The sequence below is a fragment of the Erythrolamprus reginae genome, chromosome 9 (assembly GCF_031021105.1).
Source record: "Erythrolamprus reginae isolate rEryReg1 chromosome 9, rEryReg1.hap1, whole genome shotgun sequence".
NCBI lineage: Eukaryota > Metazoa > Chordata > Lepidosauria > Squamata > Dipsadidae > Erythrolamprus > Erythrolamprus reginae.
The window spans coordinates 20,748,277-20,767,478 of NC_091958.1; the positions used below are offsets into that span (position 1 = coordinate 20,748,277).

The 19,202-nt window shown below is 40.8% G+C and overlaps 2 long non-coding RNA genes across 3 annotated transcripts in view; one reads left to right on the top strand and one right to left on the bottom strand.

Annotated features, from left to right (window-relative positions):
* Nucleotides 1–19,202, bottom strand: part of LOC139171923 (uncharacterized) — a 429,008-nt gene that overhangs the window by 338,816 nt on the left and 70,990 nt on the right. The gene's annotated exons all lie outside the window — the stretch shown is intronic.
* LOC139171924 (uncharacterized) lies at nt 284–6,691 on the top strand. Its single transcript, XR_011559820.1, has 2 exons — nt 284–437; nt 6,354–6,691. It is a non-coding gene; the product is annotated as an uncharacterized lncRNA (long non-coding RNA).

Genomic DNA, 19,202 nt, shown 5'->3' on the forward strand with positions numbered 1-19,202 from the left:
TAGTGGTGGGTTCTGTGGGTGTGGCTTGGTGGGTGTGACAGGCAAGGGATACTGCAAAATCCCCATTTCCTCTCGATCAGCTGGGACTTGGGAGGCAGGGAATAGATGAGGGTGGGGCCAGTCAGAGGTGATATTTACTGGTTCTCTAAATCAGTGTTGCCCAACCTTGGCAACTTGAAGATATCTGGACTTCAACTCCCAGAATTCCCCAGCCAGCATTTGCTGGCTGGGGAATTCTGGGAGTTGAAGTCCAGATATCTTCAAGTTTTCAAGGTTGGGAAACACTGCTCTAAATTACTCAAAATTTCTGCTACCGGTTCTCCAGAACTGGTCGGAAACTGCTGAAAGCCTCCTCTGCCTCTCCCTTACAGGATGTCCTCAATTTATGGACTGCAATTGGAGTTAAAATTTTCATTGCTTAGCAAGGCGGTTGTTAAGTGAGTTATTTCCAATTTTTTAATTTTTTTGTCACAGTTAAATGATTCATTTAACATTAATCAGTCATTAAGTGAATCCATCTTCCCTCATTGATTTCGTTTATGGGAAGATTGCAAAGGGGGATCATATGACCCTAGGAAGCTGCCACCGTTGTAAATTCTTATTGGTTGTCAACACCCAAATTTTGATCATGTCACCAATGGGATGCTTGCAATGGTCGTAAGTGCAAGGACTGGTTATAAGTCACTTTTTTCAATGTTGAAGGGTTGCTAAAAATTTGTCATAATTTGAGGATTACCTGTGAACAGGTGTGAGTTCTAACTTTCCTTGCCATCAGTTTGCTTCCTTCCATGCTGCGCAGGCAAGTGCACATCACGCATCATGCATGCGCATGCACAGTGCCCAAAACAATTTGTAGAAGGAAAAAAAAAGCTTCTGCGCATGCACAGAGGCAAAAAGGCTCTGCCACTAGAGCCAGTTCAGGGGTGTGGCCAACCGGCGATCACTCCCGGTTCAGCGAGCAGGGGGAAATTCCCCACTACTGGTTCTATAGAACTGGTTCAAACTAGGAACAACCCACCTCTGCCTGTGAGGGATCTGCCACCTTATGGGGAAACTGCTGAGTGTTGTGCAAAGTCAAGTTTATTAAAAACGGGGTCTTATTTTTGAGTAAACACAGTAGTTTTTAAGTGAATCTGGCTTCCCCATTGACTGAAAGCAGGAGCGGATTCCTGATTCTGCTGCTACTGGTATGCTGCGTGCGCAGATTTGCAGTGAGATTTTGCTTCTGCACATAAATGCGCAGGAAGCAAAATCTCACCAGGGGAGGCATTAAATAAATCACCAACATCTCTCTCTTGCGCGCATCCCCTCGTGATATTTTGCTTCCTGCGGAGGCACAGAAGCAAAATCTTGCTGGGACGCACATGTGCACCCGCAGCAAAAACAAAGCTGCATGTGCAGGTCTATTTTCACTACTAGTGCACCATCCTTATCCGTATCGGTGGAAGCCCGTTATTGACAGAAAGACTTCAAACGTTATAGTGTGTAGAGAAGTGATGGCGAACCTTTTTTCCCCTCAGGTGCTGAAAGAACATGGGCGTGCGCTATCACACATGCACAAGTACCCATATCCATAATTCAATGCCTGGGGAGGGTGAAAACAGATTCTCTTGCCACCTGGAGGCCCTCTGAAGGCCGGAAATGGCCTGTTTCCTATCTTCTAGTGGGCCTACCATGTTTCCCTGAAAATAAGAAACTGTCTTATATTAATTTTTGCTCCAAAGGTTGTGCTACGTCTTATTTTCGGGGGGTGCCTTATATTTATCAAATAAGACAAATTCTGCGCATAAATGCGCAGGAAGCAAAATTTCACCAGGGGAGGCAGTAAATAAAGCTGACACCCCCAAAGAAAGTGTACCGTACGGTACACTGATTACGGTACAGTACCTGTCAGTATGGCACACACACACACAAACGACGGCACTTATATGGTACAACAGTATACTCCTGCTATTGCAGCTTCCAGCCACCAGAGGAACTACAATCTACGCACTGTAGTGGAGACTGTAATGGCGGTGAGACAGCAGCAGACTGTGTCTGCTGTACTGAATGGTACAAAGCAATGGAAGGGGCCAGCAGGGGACGCCACATTATTACAGTACTGCTATGAACAGCTTTGAATGGTACCGTATGTTTTTCCACTGTACCGTATGTAAACTTGACTACGCCTTATTTTCGGGGGGTGCCTTATATTAGCAAATTCTGCAAAAACTCTGACATGCCTTACTTTCGGGGAAACAGGGTAGTAGGCTGGTGTTTTGCCCTCCCCAGGCTCCAAAGGATTCCCTGGAGCCGGGGGAGGGTAGAAATGTCCTCCCCCTCCCCTCCGTAGGCTATCTGGAAGCCAAAAACATCCTCCCAGAGCCTTTGGGCATGCCAAAAATGAGCTGGCTGACACACACATGCACATTGGAACTGAATTAAGGCAACAGTTCACGTGCCAGCAGATATGACTCCGTGTGCCACCTGCGGCACCGATGCCATAGGTTTGCCATCACTGGTGTAGAGATTGCCTCTTTAAAAATCAGTTCATTGTAACTTTTCCTATTGCCTATATGAAACATTGGCTGCTGAGTACAATTCAAGGCCCTTTTTATGACCTGTATAAACCTTCTTGACTTAAACCCTGGTTTTACAGGGATAGCACATGTTTTACAGCAGGGGTGTCAAACTCACAGCCTGCGGGCCAGATACGTCATGTTCTGGCCCCGCCCGGTTTAACGAAGGGGGAAAAAACGTCCTGACGTGATGCTACCATGACAACGTGAGTTTCACATCCCTGTTTTACAGTATCTCCTCATCCAATAACATCCAGTTGAGTGGATTTGCTTTGTGGGGGGTTTTGTGTGTGTGTGTTTGTGTGTGAGTCATTATTGACTCTTGACATGTGCTGGACAAAACTGGCAGTTTTCTTGCCACAGTTTCAGATGTGGCTTATCATTGCCTCCTTCCTAGGACTGAGACAGAGTGACTGGCCTAAGGTCACCCAGCTGGCTTTGTGTCTAAAGTGTGATTAGAACTCTCAACTTCCTGTTTTCTAGCCTAATCAATATTACACCAAACTAGCTTTCACAGTTAACTGGTATGTTTTAAAGCAGTGTGTCTCAATTATTTTCTGTTAGCCCCCCCCCCCTTTTCCAGGAAGAAGTAAACATTTCGCGCCCCCTCCAACTCTTTGCCAGGACGATAGTTTACACTATTCAGCACATTTTTACTGAAAAAAACTTTAGATTTTTCACAAACACAAGTGTAAAGTGTTTAAATGACGCCTTAATTTATTTGGCTTCATGCTGTCCACTGCCAACATTTTTAGACATAGTAAACATACTGGCCTTTCCTCGTCTCCCACCGCAGTCAGAGTGAAGCCAAGTGCTACATATGCTTTGTCATATTTCCTCATCTTAGCTTTTGGGAGACTTACGTTTGTCACATTATCTCCATCTCTCTCCTCCCTTCTTTTCATCCCTGTTAAACATTTTTCCACGGTGTCTCTTAAGGGTTTGTTATCTGCACTTCATATCTCCTGCTCTGCGCTCTGTGCTATTGTTTGGTGCAAAAATTCCTCTACTCCCTATAGCAAAAAATCCCACATTCCCTGGAGTCACTGCTCCCCTGGTATTGCTGCACCACCCACCCACCCCGGGAGGGGAGGGCACTCCACTATTTAAGAAACACTGTTTTTTAAAAACTAAATAGAACTGCAATGTTTGAGAATATAGATGGGAGGCAGGCAAAAAAAAATATTGGCTTCAGAATGAAAAATGGAACACTTGAACACATCTTCTTATATACCATAAGTGGAAAAAGAGATTGGCTCATAAATTATTATTCACCTAGAAAGTATCACATTTACGAGTTCAACTTTATTGGTCTAATCCACTATTGGAGGAAAAAGGGCAAAATATGCATCAAAATGTGATTTATGAATCACTATTAAAATAATGTTAAATTATATTGTGTGTCATTTTCAATACATAATAATTAAAGATGTTCTCGGGGGGGGGGGAGAGGAGAAGACACGTTGGGAGACACCCTTGCCACATTTCACCATCTCCCTCCTTCCAGCCTAACGTAGCACAGCAAATTCTCTCATTAAAAAACTTCTGATGAAGAAATGAAGTAATTAGAGACAAAAGTGGAAAGCCTGGGGGGAGGGGGTCAGTTTCAATTTTTTTTTTGCTCCAGAACAGAAAAGAGAAACCTGAGTTTCAGCAATAATAACCTTCATTTTACAAAATATTTTTTAAGCAAAGCCAAAGCCACAGGATATTATCATTTGTGCAACATTATGGATGTGGTTTCCATATAAATGTGTATGGAGACAGGAATATAGCTCAGTGATGGCAAACTTTTTTGGGTTCACTTGCCAAAAGGGTGAAGCAGGTTGGGGGGGGATGTTGCACGCACATGTGCCCACACCCATAATTCCATATGGGGGTGGTCTGAACATGTGACACACACATCCTGCTCCTAGCACACAATACCACACCCATTTTTCGCTCTCCCTAGGCTTCTGGGGATCATGGGAAGGGTGAAAATGGCCTTCCCTACCCCCCTGGAAGCTCTGCGGAGGCAACGTCCGGTTGGACTGGAAGTAATTTAATTTAATTGATTAAACTTCTATGTCACCAATCCCGTAAGACTCGGGGCAGCCTACAACAATAAAAACAATACAATAGAATACAATAAAAATCCTGGGGTTTTTTTGCTCTCCCCAGGCTTCCGAGCAATTCTAGGATCCTGGAGAGGGCAAAAATGACATTCCTCACATCCCCAGAGGCCCGAAAATCAGCTGGCTGGTGTGCGTATGCACACTGTACCTGAGATCACATGGCCACTGACATGGCTCAATTTGTAGCACGCATGCCATAGATTTGCCATCACTTTTGTCTATAACTTTAAAACAGCTGTATCTTCTCTCAAGATTGCATGGCTGCATTCATGGCCCTGTACTACTCTGAAGCACCTTTCTGGAACCGAACCTTGAAACAGGGCAGCCTGGCCATTAGGTATCTATGCACTACATGAAAGATTCCCAGGGCCTTTTATGAAGCAGTCGGGTGTATACAGGTAATTCTTGACTTAATGACCACAATTGGGAGCAGAATGTTAGTGTTATTACCGAAGTTACACTGGAAGTGTTGTACTTTGAGTTGTACTTAAAAGCAAGGAGAAGTTTTTGCACTTTTGTACTTTCAGACTTGCAACGTTCCAGGTTAAGCAGGCAGGGCTCACAGCTAGACAAACTAATTCTACTTTATTTTAAAGGCTACCTTCACAGAATCTTGCTCTGAAAGTACGAACTTCCTGCTGTCACTTTTAACAGCTTGATAATCAAGGTCCTCCATAGTTTTTTTTTACCTTTGACATTTAGTCACAGAGGGTCTCCTGCCTCTCTTTTCTGATTGTCTCCTAGGCTACTGGTCTCCAATCTCGGCAACTTTAAGACTTGTGAACTCCAACTCTCAGAGTTCCTCAGGCAGCAAAGGAACTGTGGGTGTTGAAGTCCACTAGTCTTAAAGTTGCAGAGGTTGGAGACCCCTGGCACAGTAAAGGGCTGTAATTTTTTTACTACCACACTGTAGGCGTGGCTTATTTTGTGGGTGTAGTTTGCTGGCCATGTGACCAAGTGGGAGTGGCTTGACAATCATGTAACCAGTGGGTGGCTTAAAGGTCATGTGACTGGCTTAAAGGTGGCCAACTTGACGTCACTCACGTCAAAGGTTTGGCTTAGGGTTAGGGTGCCTGGCCTTTCCTCGCCTCAAAGAGATACAATTTCCCTATCTATTTGCTATTACTGAACATCCAAAATATACTATTTAATTCTATGTATATACGCCATATGTGTACATACATATTGCACAGGCACACAAAAATATACATTATCTACTGCATAAACTGTATGTGTATGTACACACAAACACACACGCACAGTTCTTCTTAAAGTATACACATTCAACCTCATTTACTGCGATAGAAGAAAACATATCCAGAGTCCAGAAGGGGAAAAAAAAAAATTCTACCGGTTCTGCATACCTGACCCTAGAAGCCCATCACTGCACCTGGCATCCCTTTCCCTCTTTCTCCAAAGTCATCTAACACATTCCATTATAGGTGAGAATGCAACCATGTGACTTTAGTGCTTTCTTGATTTATTTTATTCTTTTAATCCCCCCTTGCCTGTCCCTGGGAAGACACTGCCTCTACTTTCAGAAGTTTGTTGATTTTTGAATGGATGTTAGGATTCTTTAAAAAACCCAAAAACCAGCACTGATTTCAAGGGCTGTTTTCTAAGCGCTACCAAAACAGACTTTGCCCCAGCCTAGTTATCAGCTTTTTTTCTTCTTAACTAGGCAAAGCAAAAATCCACCTGTGAAAAATACATTCTTAAATGAATGTCTTGCCTACAAAGCAGAGAAGATTTCTTCGGACTTGCCTTCCTGACATCAACTAGCAAATCAAGATAAATTATAAAATCAAATTGGATCAGTTTAGACAGCTCGGACAGCTGCTTCACACGCACACAATTGTTTTCTTTGTACACTTTCCAGCCCAAAGAATGTTGGAAATAAATTATGCAAAGGTTCTTGTCATGTAATTTTGTTGCTTTACAGCTTATATTTTTTTCTGGTTTTTTTAAAAAAAGTTTGAACTGTTTAATTAAATAAAGCGGGGGAAAAAGAGTGCTTGAGAACTTTGTCCAATTGTTTGTCTTTCAGAGGATAGCTGTCCAAAAATGAAACCAAATTAGATCAAATTTTGCAAATATGCTAGAAAAGGTTTGGGGGCCTATGCAAATAATAATAGTCATAAAATAAAATAAAAATCCACAAAGTATTTTCTAAAGGAAAGTTATTTTCTTTTATTTCTTCATTCTTAATCTGTCACCTTTTTTCTTCCTGATTATGTGACCTACAGAGGAACTAATTTTAAGCAGCGAGAATAAATTATTGAAAATATCCTCTTCTTACTTGCTTGCTTAAATCACTAGGATTGGATCATTTTTTCCCTAACTGAATCAAAACTTCAAATTTTTCTTGACTCTTAATATTTATGGATTGTAAAGATTTCACATCAGAGTTGTTAACTTTTAAAAAAGCATCTTTGAGAGAAATTTATTGCAAATGGAATAATGGGGAAAATTTTCATTAAAACTCTTTTTTTCAGGGAATGCAATTAAAAAAAAAGCTATAGGGAAGCATGTCCAAAAGCTTCTTACATTAGGGAAAGTTGTGAGAGAAAACAGATGGAGCTATTTTAAATGAATTTTTAACAACCTGTTTCAGAAAAGAACATAATTATTTGGTTTAAGTCTGATTCATACATCTTTATTGGACATGACATGGAGTGACAGAAAGGTTTCCAATATACCATTTTCCCATATGAACAGGTGATAAAATACTTTAAAAGATCTGCAAATGAGGCAGGGGATTATTCCACCCACCCACCCCAATATATCAGAAATTTAGCTTAGCACTGAGGTGGGTCAGATAAATAGTGGGCAAAAATCTATTATTTTTCTTCAAGGCAGTCAAACTAATAAGCTAAAATGTAATCTAAATAAAACAAAATCAATATTCTGGTATCCTCCCCGCACATCCTTTTTCCTGGACTATTGATTTTAGTAGTGGACCAAATGCAATAAAAAGAAATATACGGGTACAGTGGTACCTCTATTTACGAACTTAATTTGTTCCATGACCAGGTTCTTAAGTAGAAATGTTTGTAAGAAGAAGCAATTTTTCCCATAGGAATCAATGTAAAAGCAAATAATGTGTGTGATTGGGGAAACCACAGGGAGGGTGGAAGTCCTGTTTCCCCCCAGGAGATTCCTGGAGAGGCCCCATGGAAGCTTCTCCCCACCTTTTCTGGCCCTGTTTCCTCCCAGGAGATTCCTAGAGAGGCCCCATGGAGGCTTCTCCCTGCCTTTTCTGGTTACAGTTTCAGAGGCTTGGGTTTGTAAGTGGAAAATGGTTCTTGAGAAGAGGCAAAAAAGTCTTGAACACCCAGTTCTTATCTACAAAAGTTTGTAAATAGAGGCATTCTTAGGTAGAGGTACCACAGTATAGTCTTTATAGCCTTCTCTCTCTTGTCCAATTCCTAAGGATCTTTTTCATATTGGGAATGGAAGCGACCTGAGAAACTGGGATGATGGAACAGTCTGTGACAATAAAATAAAAATTGCCAGCATATTTCATCAATTTGCTTTAATTGAACATGCTTTGAAGACCTACATATTGATACACCACATTGACACCAAATCAAGATAGATAAACAGACAGACAGCTATGGAATAGCGTGAGTAATAGTGTGCAATTGCAAACCCCTTGAAGTCTTAAAAATATTTTCTTAGGAAAAAAAATCACATAAGGGTAAGATTAACACAATTTTGGATGTTGCCAAATCTTTGTGCTCAGTGTCTGCTTAAATAGCAAGCTGAGGACAACCAGAATGAATAACTGTTGGGTTGATGTTCTTTCAAATGTCTCAATAATGAAAAGTTCAGAATAAATTATTATACTCAGAAATCTTCATATCAGATTAGTGCAGCTTAATTTCACAATTTAGATTCAGAAGAGAGGCAAAACAAAGAAAGATTCAAAAAGATGCCACCAAGAAAATAGAAAAATGTGAGTTGGCATTTTTTGGGGGGAGGGGGAGATAAACTTTCTTCCTCCTGTGACAGAGTCAAGGGCCAGGAAGTCAATCATTTCCCAGAATTACATGGATAACGTATAATAAGAAAGGTAAAGGTTTACCCGTTAGAGATGTTCAGATAACCCATTCTGGTCATTTTCAATAATATGTAACATGCTTAATAATATGTAACATTTCTTAGGCTAGGAAAAGCTAACTAAATATTACATTCCCTAATTGCAATAATTAATGGGTGGAAAGGTTTTTCTAGGATACATCAGTAATCTGTTCCAGGGAAGGGTTTTCCATGAAGATAAAGATGTAACTTTTGTAGCAGTGGCAAAACGAAGCTTTATCCAAATATCCTTTCCTATTTCCTATTGAAGGACTCACTGGAGAAGAGCTGCTGGGAAAGATTGAGGGCAAAAGAAGAAGGGAATGGCAGAGAATGAAGTGGCTGGATGGAGTCACTGAAGCCGTTGGTGTGAGCTTATATGGACTCCAGGGGATGGTAGAGGACAGGAAGGCCTGGAGGAATGTTATCCATGGGGTCGCAATGAGTCGGACACGACTTGGAAACTAATAACAACAACAATTGCACTTCCATGTAACTCTTTTCCACTGTTCTTGGGTTGGTGGTGCAACCCCTTGTCGTCTTCATTATGTTTTTGGAAGTTGAGCGGGTGAAGAACTTAGCCATAGGGCAAAAATAATTGCTCTTTGCACCCAGAATACTTTTCCATTGATGTGAATTCTATCTCCACTAATGTTACAGCTTTTAGGCACACTTGCAGAACTTAAAGGATCTTAGTGATCTAACACTAGCCTTTCTAACTAGGGAAGGTTGGTTTTGCAGGTGATGCTCAAATGGAGAACTCAAAGATGTTTTGAGACACTTTCTTACTGGACACTGGGAATGGGGCAGTAGAAGCTCTACTAGTAGAAGGTTCTGGTGGCTAAATGTTATGATGAGCAGTTGAAGGAGCTAGATATGTCTAGCTTATCAAAGAGAAGGAAGAAGGGGGAACATGATAACTGTCTTCTAGTGCATGAAGGGCAGTCACAGAGAAGATGGGATTGACTTATTCTTCAAAGAACCAGAGGGCAGGAGAAGAAGTAATGGGTGGGAGCTTGTTAAGGAGAGAGCCAACCCAGGAGTAATGAATCAGTGGAATAGATTGGCACCTGGAGTTGTGGGTGTTCCACTGGAACTCGAGTGAACAATTTGACCAGATTGGTATAAAGTATCTTGTCTTGAGTATAAAATTGGATTAGAAAACCTCTGAGATCCCTTCCAACCCTATTATTCTATATTTTATGTTCTAAACTTTTGTGCTAATTATGCTAATTGTAAAGACAACTGGAAGGAGGTGCGGAGTGAAAACATTTACTATACTTAGATGGATGTACAGTAATTGAGATTATAATATAGCACTTTCTTCCATATTTGCATAGATACCTATTTGTAACAATAATCAGGATACTTTATACAATTAGTCACTGAGCAAGCAAGGACAAGTTAGTGGATATATCTGTGACATAACTTTACTAGTGCTTTGTGACTGGATGTGCAAATGTTCACCATATTGGCTTATCTTTATGAAAAATGGTAGCTCTTCTGAAGGGTGAAGGGGAAAGAATGTGGCATTGTTTTGTCCTTTGGATTCACGGATGGATGCAAAGAGAGAAGTAAAAATGATGTTGTTATTATTAAGGGAAAAAGTAATGACAACATCATGAATGTAAATAATGTTTCTATGACAACAAAGATTAGAAGAGATAACACTTTTTTTTTACTTGATCATGTATAACTATGAAAGCTGGACATTGAAAAAGAATGAGACATGGGAGATTCATGCTTTTCAGCTATGGATTTTAGATGTACTGTACTATGGACTACAAGAAGAACAAATGAATCAATTCTGGAAGAAATAAAGTGTTCCAGAAATAAAGACTGTTTCTGAAGGCAAAGGAACACTCTTGGAAATCTCCTCCTTGTATCCTTACATTTTGTCACCCCCTTGAAGGGTGCTAACATTCTAATGAAAGGGATGTTGCAAAGCAGGCATTTTGTAAAGAATGGCCAATGGAGCAATTCTTCCTTCTAAGTACCTGCTTGTGAAAGTTGCTTAAAATTTAAAATTGTGAAGAAGATTTAGATTCAAAGAGGGGAAAAGTTCTTCATACAGAGTGTGTTGCACACACATAGAACACCTGTTGGCAGCTCCTTAAACCTGATTCGTCTTTCCTGAGATCACACTGCAGCTGGAGAAGGTGACACAGGAAAAGATACAGCTGTTCTAAGAAGTTGCTGACAGGTGTTAAGTGTGTCTACCTCCACAAGTTCCAAAACAGCTTTTTCCATTTTGAGTAAGTCCAAAAATATATGGAACTGGCCTGATTCCCACTGGAGTCAATTGAATTATCTGCTTAATATTTTAACTTCTTGGAAAAGTTGACTCCTGGCTGTTACACTGCAGGAAAGGCAAGCTTCAGCTGGAGTTCTGGGATTCAGTTCAATCCCTCTTCAAAACAAAAGCTTTAGACTGAATCAACAGGTTCATTCAGTGCATTGAATCAGGTGCCTTGAAACTGACAGACACTTGCATCAAGTCAATCAGAATTTTCTATTCACATTGAATCATGGAACTGACAATTCATGTCAGATTTAGATTAAAAATAAGACTTTCCCTGTCCAGTTATGTTTGACTCTGGGATGTGGTGTTCATTCCCAGTTTTTGGCTGAAGGAGCCAACATTTCCCAAATACATTTTCTCTGGTCATGTGGAACACCATTGCCTTCCCACCAAAATGATACCTATTTATCTATTCACATTTGCATGCTTTCAAATTGCTGCTGGGGCAAGTAACAGAAGCTAAGAAGTAACATTAATACAATTGAGTATTAATTGGGTCCACTGAGAGCATATGCACCAAGAAAAATTCCTTGTGTGTCCAATCACACTTGACCAATAAAGAATTCTATTCTATTCTATTCTATTCTATTCTACTCTACTCTACTCTACTCTACTCTATTCTATCAGCCCCAAATGCTAGGAACCAGAACTTTCTCAGCTGTATGTTGTGCAAACCCAGCCTTCATGTCTGAGAAAGGCTACTTTTTTCCATCCTATTGATAAACAGACCTAAAACATCAACAGATCTAATGCAATAGATTAAATGCACCAGGCAAGATTAAAACAACAAGACATATACAAGTAAAGTTTCTGCCCTGATCGAAAATTTGAAGTATAGTATAGAAATACAGATATAGCACAGGGCAGTCTTCAGTACAATTGTGCAAAGAACTGGATTTCAGAGGGCAAAATATGTCCTGAAGCATACATAGACTAATATAATTGTAAGGGACATTGGAGGTCTTCTACTCCACCCCCTGTTCAGGCAGAAAATCCTAATGGTTGTACAATCTTTTTTAAAACTTCCAGTGTTGGAGCACTACAATTTCTGGAGTTAAGTCAGTCCACTGATTAATTATTCCAGCTGTCAGGAAATTTCTCCTTAGTTCTAGGTTGTTTCTCTCTTTGATTAGTTTCCATCCATTGCTTCTTGTTCTGGCTTTGGGTGGTTAGGAGAATAGTTTGACTCCCACTTCTTTGTGGCAGCCTGTGAGATATTGGAACACTGCTATCCTGTCTCCCCTAGTCCTTCTTTTAATAAAACTAGACAAATCCTGAATTCATTTTTCATGTTTTGCCTTCCAGTCTCCTAATCATCTTCGTTGCTCTTTCTGCAATCTTTCTAGAGGCCCATCATGCTTTTTATAACATGGCAACTTTAAAAAAAAATATGTTAGACTCTAAAAAGAGTCCGATTGGTAGTCCTCTGCTTACAACAGTAATTGGGACTGGAATTTTGGTCATAAGATATGGTGGTTGTAAATCAATATAGCCATACAGTAGGTGACTGGATCTAATTTTATAATCATTTTTACACTGGTTGTTAAGCAAATCACACAGTCATAAGTGCAAATCCATTCTCCAGAAGAAATTTCTTTTTTCCCCCCAGAAACAGGCAATCAATGTAGTAAATTACAATTCTATCTGACTGTGGACTTCTGCAATCAGTTGTAACAGTGAACCAGTTGCCAAAATGGAATCATGTGACCACAGGGGGAGTACATGACATTTTACAACTGCCAGGAGGTCACTCTAACTCTGAACAGTCAAACAACTGGCTGTAAGTTGAAGACTATCTGTATTTGTCAGAAATTCCTCAAAAGCAGCTTTGTCTTTGCTGGGAATCAAGAGAGCATCTCACCACTATTGAGAAATCTGGGGGGAAATATGTTAGGTTTAAGGTGCCCCAGATCAGTGGTGTGTTGCTCTTGGTTTGGCCCGGTTTTAAGAACTGGTAGCGCTGTCTGCAGGAGGCTTGGCCCACCCATCCAGAACACTTCTGTGTATGCGCAGAAGCATTGTGAACATGAGTGCATGCATGAACTGGTAGTAAAGGGTTTTAGAATGTAGTTCTGCTCCAGATAGATGGCTATTTCCCAAATCCAGTTTAGCCCTTTGAATCCAGATCTATGCAACATCCTAGTAATCAGAGTTTAAAAGAAAGTCGTAAGCAAAGGCTATCTTGCTGGGAATAATAGGAAGTGAAAGCCAACACATCTGGAGTATCAGAATGGCGATAAATTCAGATGAAATACGAGCATGTACCATCCTCCTCAGAAATAGACGGTACTCCAGCAAATCCAATAAAAACAAAATTATGCCAGAAATATCCTGGGGACAATGTTAAGCAAATAGCGTATCACTACTGTTTTAACAATTTCCAGACTTAATCAGCTCTATCTGTACCACTGTAAGTGCAGCAAATGCCAATTCTTGCAAAGGCCAATTACACCATGGAGGTAATTGGCTGAGCATGTTTTGAGTAAATAGTTAACTCTGCTCACTTGGAAGAAGCGTTTATTGAAAAGTTTGCCTGCACATACAAATGCAAATGATATGTGAATGCTCTGCCTTTCAAACAGGAGGGTAGACAAATGCTTGTCATTAGAAACATTTCCGTGCATTTATATTAGGCTGTCCTCTAAAAGACTTTTCAGACAAATATGTCATCAAGATATTCAAAACCATGTAATCTTATCCCAAGTTTCATCTATCAACGGCACAGATTCAATCTCTCACAGCTGTGTGTGTCAGAATATGCAGGCAGATTAGCCAGCTGATAGCACAGCAAGGAGGGAGGAGTGGGTTGACAGGGAAGAGGGGCCTAATGAGAAATGCAATAGGGAGGGAGGGAGGAAGGAAGGAAGGAAGGAAGTGGGTTAAACAGGGAAGAGGGGCCTAATGAGAAATGTAATAGGAAGGGAGGGAGGAAAGGAGGGAGGAAGGGACGGAGGAAGGAATGAAGGAAAGAAGGAAGGAAGTGGGTTGGCAGGGAAGAGGAGCCTAATGAGAAATGCAATAGGAAGGGAGAGAGGGAGGAAGGGAGGAAGGGAGGAAGGGAGGAAGGGAGGAAGGGAGGAAGGGAGGAAGGGAGGAAGGGAGGAAGGGAGGAAGGGAGGAAGGGAGGAAGGGAGGAAGGGAGGAAGGGAGGAAGGAAGTGGGTTGACAGGGAAGAGGGGCCTAATGAGAAATGCAATAGGAAGGGAGGGAGGGAGGAAGGGAGGAAGGGAGGAAGGGAGGAAGGGAGGAAGGGAGGAAGGGAGGAAGGGAGGAAGGGAGGAAGGGAGGAAGGGAGGAAGGGAGGAAGGGAGGAAGGGAGGAAGGGAGGAAGGGAGGAAGGGAGGAAGGGAGGAAGGGAGGAAGGGAGGAAGGGAGGAAGGGAGGAAGGGAGGAAGGGAGGAAGGGAGGAAGGGAGGAAGGGAGGAAGGGAGGAAGGGAGGAAGGAAGTGGGTTGACAGGGAAGAGGGGCCTAATGAGAAATGCAATAGGAAGGAAGGGAGGAAAGGAGGAAGGGAGGGAGGGAGGGGGAAAGGAAGGAAAGGAGTGGGTTGACAGGGAAGAGGGGCTCATCTTTAACCTAATGAGAAATGCAATAGGAAGGAAGGGAGGGAAGAAGGAAGGGAGGGAGGGGGGAAGGGGGAAAGTAAGGAAGGGAGTGGGTTGACAGGGAAGAGGGGCTCATCTTTAACCTAATGAGAAATGCAATAGAAAGGAAGGAAGGAAGGAAGGAAGGAAGGAAGGATTCTAAGTAGGAGATATGCAGCTACACAACTCATGCTACCAGGGATAGTATTCACTTAGCTTATTTTATTTTTTTAATTTACATATAATTGTCAAACAATTATAGGATGGTAATTTCTTTAAACATAACATTAGAAAAATAATGATAAAAAGTAATGATAGAACACAATAGGACAGCAGGACAGGGATGGTAGGCACAATGGTTCACTTAGCGGGAGAGGTCAATTGTAGACAATATAACGTTAAAGGTTTTGGGGTTAGGAGTAGAAACCACAGAGTCAGGTAGAGCATTCCAGGTGTTGATTACTCTATTGTTGAAGTCGTATTTTTTGCAGTCTAGTTTGGAGCGGTTGACATTTAGTTTAAATCTATTACATACTCGTGTGTTGTTGCGGTTGAAGGTACAGTAGTGACAAACAGGGAGGACATTGTGGTATATTGTGAGTCTTCAGAGAGGGGCGGCATACAAATCTAATAAATTATTATTATTATTATTATTATTATTATTATTATTATTATAATTATATGATTTTATGAACTATAGTTAAGTCCGAACAGAGGCCACGGAGCTGTAAGTTGTCTAATAGAAGAATTTCAAGTCTTGTGAAATATTTATGGACTCTCTCAATTGTGTTGAACCAGCTTCCTTACTGGTTTGCAATGCACCACACCTTCATGCATGCGCAGATTGTTCCGCGCATGCGCCCTATCTTAAAAACATACAGAAAAAGGATGAAAGAGAGTCTGGGTGGGTGGGTTGGGCCTCCCATGATTTCCGCTACAGGTTCAGGTGAACTGGACAGACCCCGCACAATACAACCTCTGCATGCCAACCTTGGTTATCTCCTTGTGCAGAATTTAAAACAAAAAGGAAGCGAAGGAAGTTTCTGCATGGCTCTCCTAGAGCTAGAAGCTTTTACAGAAGTCAAAGAGGAACATTCTGACCTTCTCTGCATTGCTGTGGAAAGATTTTGCCATTTAACTCGGAGATAGCAAGGCAATAGTTCTACAGTTTGCATGGCAAACCAGGCAATGGTTGTACTCTGCAAAGATTGAAGCTGGTTCGTTCAGGAAATATTGGTAGGATTGCCAATATGGCCCTTTGGTTTATAAACCATGATTTAGAACATGAGCTACTGGGTCACTCTGCTGGATCAATGACTATACAAGTAAAGCATGGCTTGTGTGAATTCAGCCACTGTTGCTTGTAAAACAGGGTTCTCTATGGATTCATATGAATCAAGTCATTGAGACTGTAGAGAAAATGAAGAAGAGAGCAACCAGGATGATAAGGGGACTGGGAACTAAAACATACGAAGAAAGGTTATAAGAACTGAGCATGGCCAGTCTGGCGAAGAGAAGGACCAGGGTGGACATGATAACAGTGTTTCACTACTTGAGGGGCTGCCACAAAAAGGAGGGGGTCAGGCTGTTTTCCAAAGCACCAGAAGGCCAGACAAGGAATAATGGATGAAAGGTGACCAAAGAGAGATTCAACCTGGAAATAAGGAGGAACTTTCTGATGGTGAGAATGATCTACCAGTGGAACAGTTGGCCTGTGGAGGTTGTGAGTGCTCCAAAGCTTGAGACTTTCGAAGGGAGACTGGACTGTCATTTGTCCGAAATGGTGTAAGGATTCCTGCTAGAGCGGAGTGGTGGTGGATTGGATGACCTACAAGGTCCCTTTCAACTCAAACAAATAAATAACTGTGGCTTCATCAACTAGTTATAGTTAGAGGCTATTATGGCTTAACACAAGGCAAATATTTCCAGTTGTGATTTCCTTGTAGGAAATTTATTCAATGAGCCTGTTGCCTGCTAGAAAAAAAGCACTCTTAAAGACATTCCTTACTCCTTCTGGTGTGACAGTAGCTTAATGAATTTCTAATCTTTGTGTGCATAATTGCCAAAAAAAGCATCCTGCTTCTAAGTACAGGAGATGACATTTTAATCCACAAAAATTGTGAAATGTTTCTGCCATGCAAAGGTTCCATAGGCACTATTGTTTAGACACGTCGATGTCCACCAATTCATAAATCCTTTCCTTCATTTTTAATAAACTGTCTTCTCAAGGCATTTCCAAAGGAATTAGGCTCAGGGGTATGCAAAGTTGGGTCTTCTATGACTTGTGGTCTTCAACTACCAGAATTCCTGAGCCAATCATGCTAGCTCAGGAATTCTGGGAGTTGAAGTCCACACGTCATAGAAGAATTATTTGGTGCTCCAAATAATTCCAGAGACTGAAAGCTAGATCGAGAGACGTCATTACAGTTTTGCCTCCATTTTGTTTTAGAAGATAATCAATGGTATAAAATCACCATGGACGATGATTTGGAGAGAACATTATTTCACTTCTTGAACTGTATTCCGAAATGCAGGCATATGTAGGAGACTATGCAACAGGTGAGCCCTAACTGAAATAATACTTCTGTGTGACTGATCTTCATCCCAATACCAGATAAATTTAGCATTTATTGTTACTATCAGAGTTAGATATTTCCTAAAGTTTTTGGATTAAATTTAAATATATTATTTTAGCACTAGCAAACTATTTATGTGGAGTCCAGAATGTTGTCCAAAAAGAACAACGGTCTCAATAATTTTTTTAAAGCTTGATCTCCTCCTTCTCTTCCTCTGCTTCCCAATCCTAAAGCATGTAGAGAACCACTTGAAAACCATGGGCATTGGCAAATCCCCATCAGTCAATTACAAAAGGCAGCTTGAATTGAAACAACTGAAGTCCTGTGATGATGTGATGATATTTTCAATGCCACGAAACAACCAAATACCCATCATCCCCTTGTGTAAATGAAGTATCTGGGACCCCCACAGCCTAATGGATAATCTGAGTTTGGAAACATTTTTTCAACTTACTTTTCCTTGTAGGGTATTCATAAAAATGAAATTGGGGTGGAGAAAAAAGAGATGTTTTAATTGTTGTGATCACATGTGGAAAAACTCATCAAGTCTACCCTGAATTTCTATATGTGATTAGAGTGCAATCTAAGCAAACTAAATATGCTTAGAAGTGTGTTATAAACACAGTAAATGACTGTATGTGAGAGAACCAACACACATTGCACACAAGTAAACATGGTATATAAAATAAACTCCAATTCTGGTTGATCTCCCTCCCCTTCATCAACTCTTTTTAATGAGAAAGATATAAAAAAATAAGGTATTTTACAAGAAGAGTACTCAACTCCTCTGCTTGCAATAAAATTCCTTATTCCAGTAGACTTGAAATTTTAGCCTGGGATAACCTTTAATTATGCCGTCTACATTCCAACCTAAGATCATCTACCTTAATGTCCTATGTGTTAGCAACTACATTAATTTCAACTCCAATAACACTAGGGCTATCAATAGACACAAACTAAATGTAATCCACTCTAATCTTGATTGCAGAAAATACAACTTCTGCAATAGAGTAGTAAATGTCTGGGACATTTTACCTGATCCTGTTGTTAGTTTCTCTAACCCCATACTTTTTAATTTAAACATGTTTCGTAAGAGGTCATAAGAGAGTGTGTATAAGCACACCGGCATGCCTACCATTCCCTGTCCTACTGTACCCATTCATACGTACTCATTTTATGTGTTTATAGCTGTGTTTTGCTTCTTTACATTAGTGCCATTTTTAATCTGTCCTGTTTCCTTGCATTTGTTGATATATAGATAGAATTGTCGGCTATCAATAAAATTAACTGCCTTGGAAATGGCCCTGGGTTGGGCTGAGAGGCAAATAAGGAGCTGTGATGTTCCTTCAATACACCAGGGTGATTCGACACAAAAATATGTAACCCTTCCCTGGTGCAGAGCTGAAGGGATTGGATACTGTAGCCTAGAGGACAATTCTCTGCCTTACAAGGCAAAGGTTGCAGGTTCAAGTCCCAGTGGGTATTGCTAGCTGATGAGGCCAAAATAAGGCCGAAATAGATCTATCCTAGTCTCCCTTAATTTTCAAATTCAGCCAAAAACAACAACAACATGTGACATATGTATGTATGTATGTATGTATGTATGTATGTATGTATGTATGTATGCATGCAGATAGGTAGGTAGATAGATCAATCAATCTGTGCAAAACAGAAGAGATTTTGCAAACAATTTCATTCATAGACTATGTGCATGCGTTTTTTAAAAAAATACCCTCTTTAAAAGTATTTCATTCAAATGCTTTGTGGGTAACCTGGTTTAGAAGGGGTTTTGTTTCACGCTGAAAACAGAGAAGAGGGTGGGGAAAGAGGCAAGATAGACGCTACGTGATGGAACAAGAGCTTGCAAATTCCTTTTTTCCACAGAGACGTTCTGTTTTGAGCACAACTTCAGAATGCACGGATGGGATTCTGACGGTCAGCCAAGGTCCGTCAGGTCAAATATCTACTTTTTGAAATGGCCCTTGAG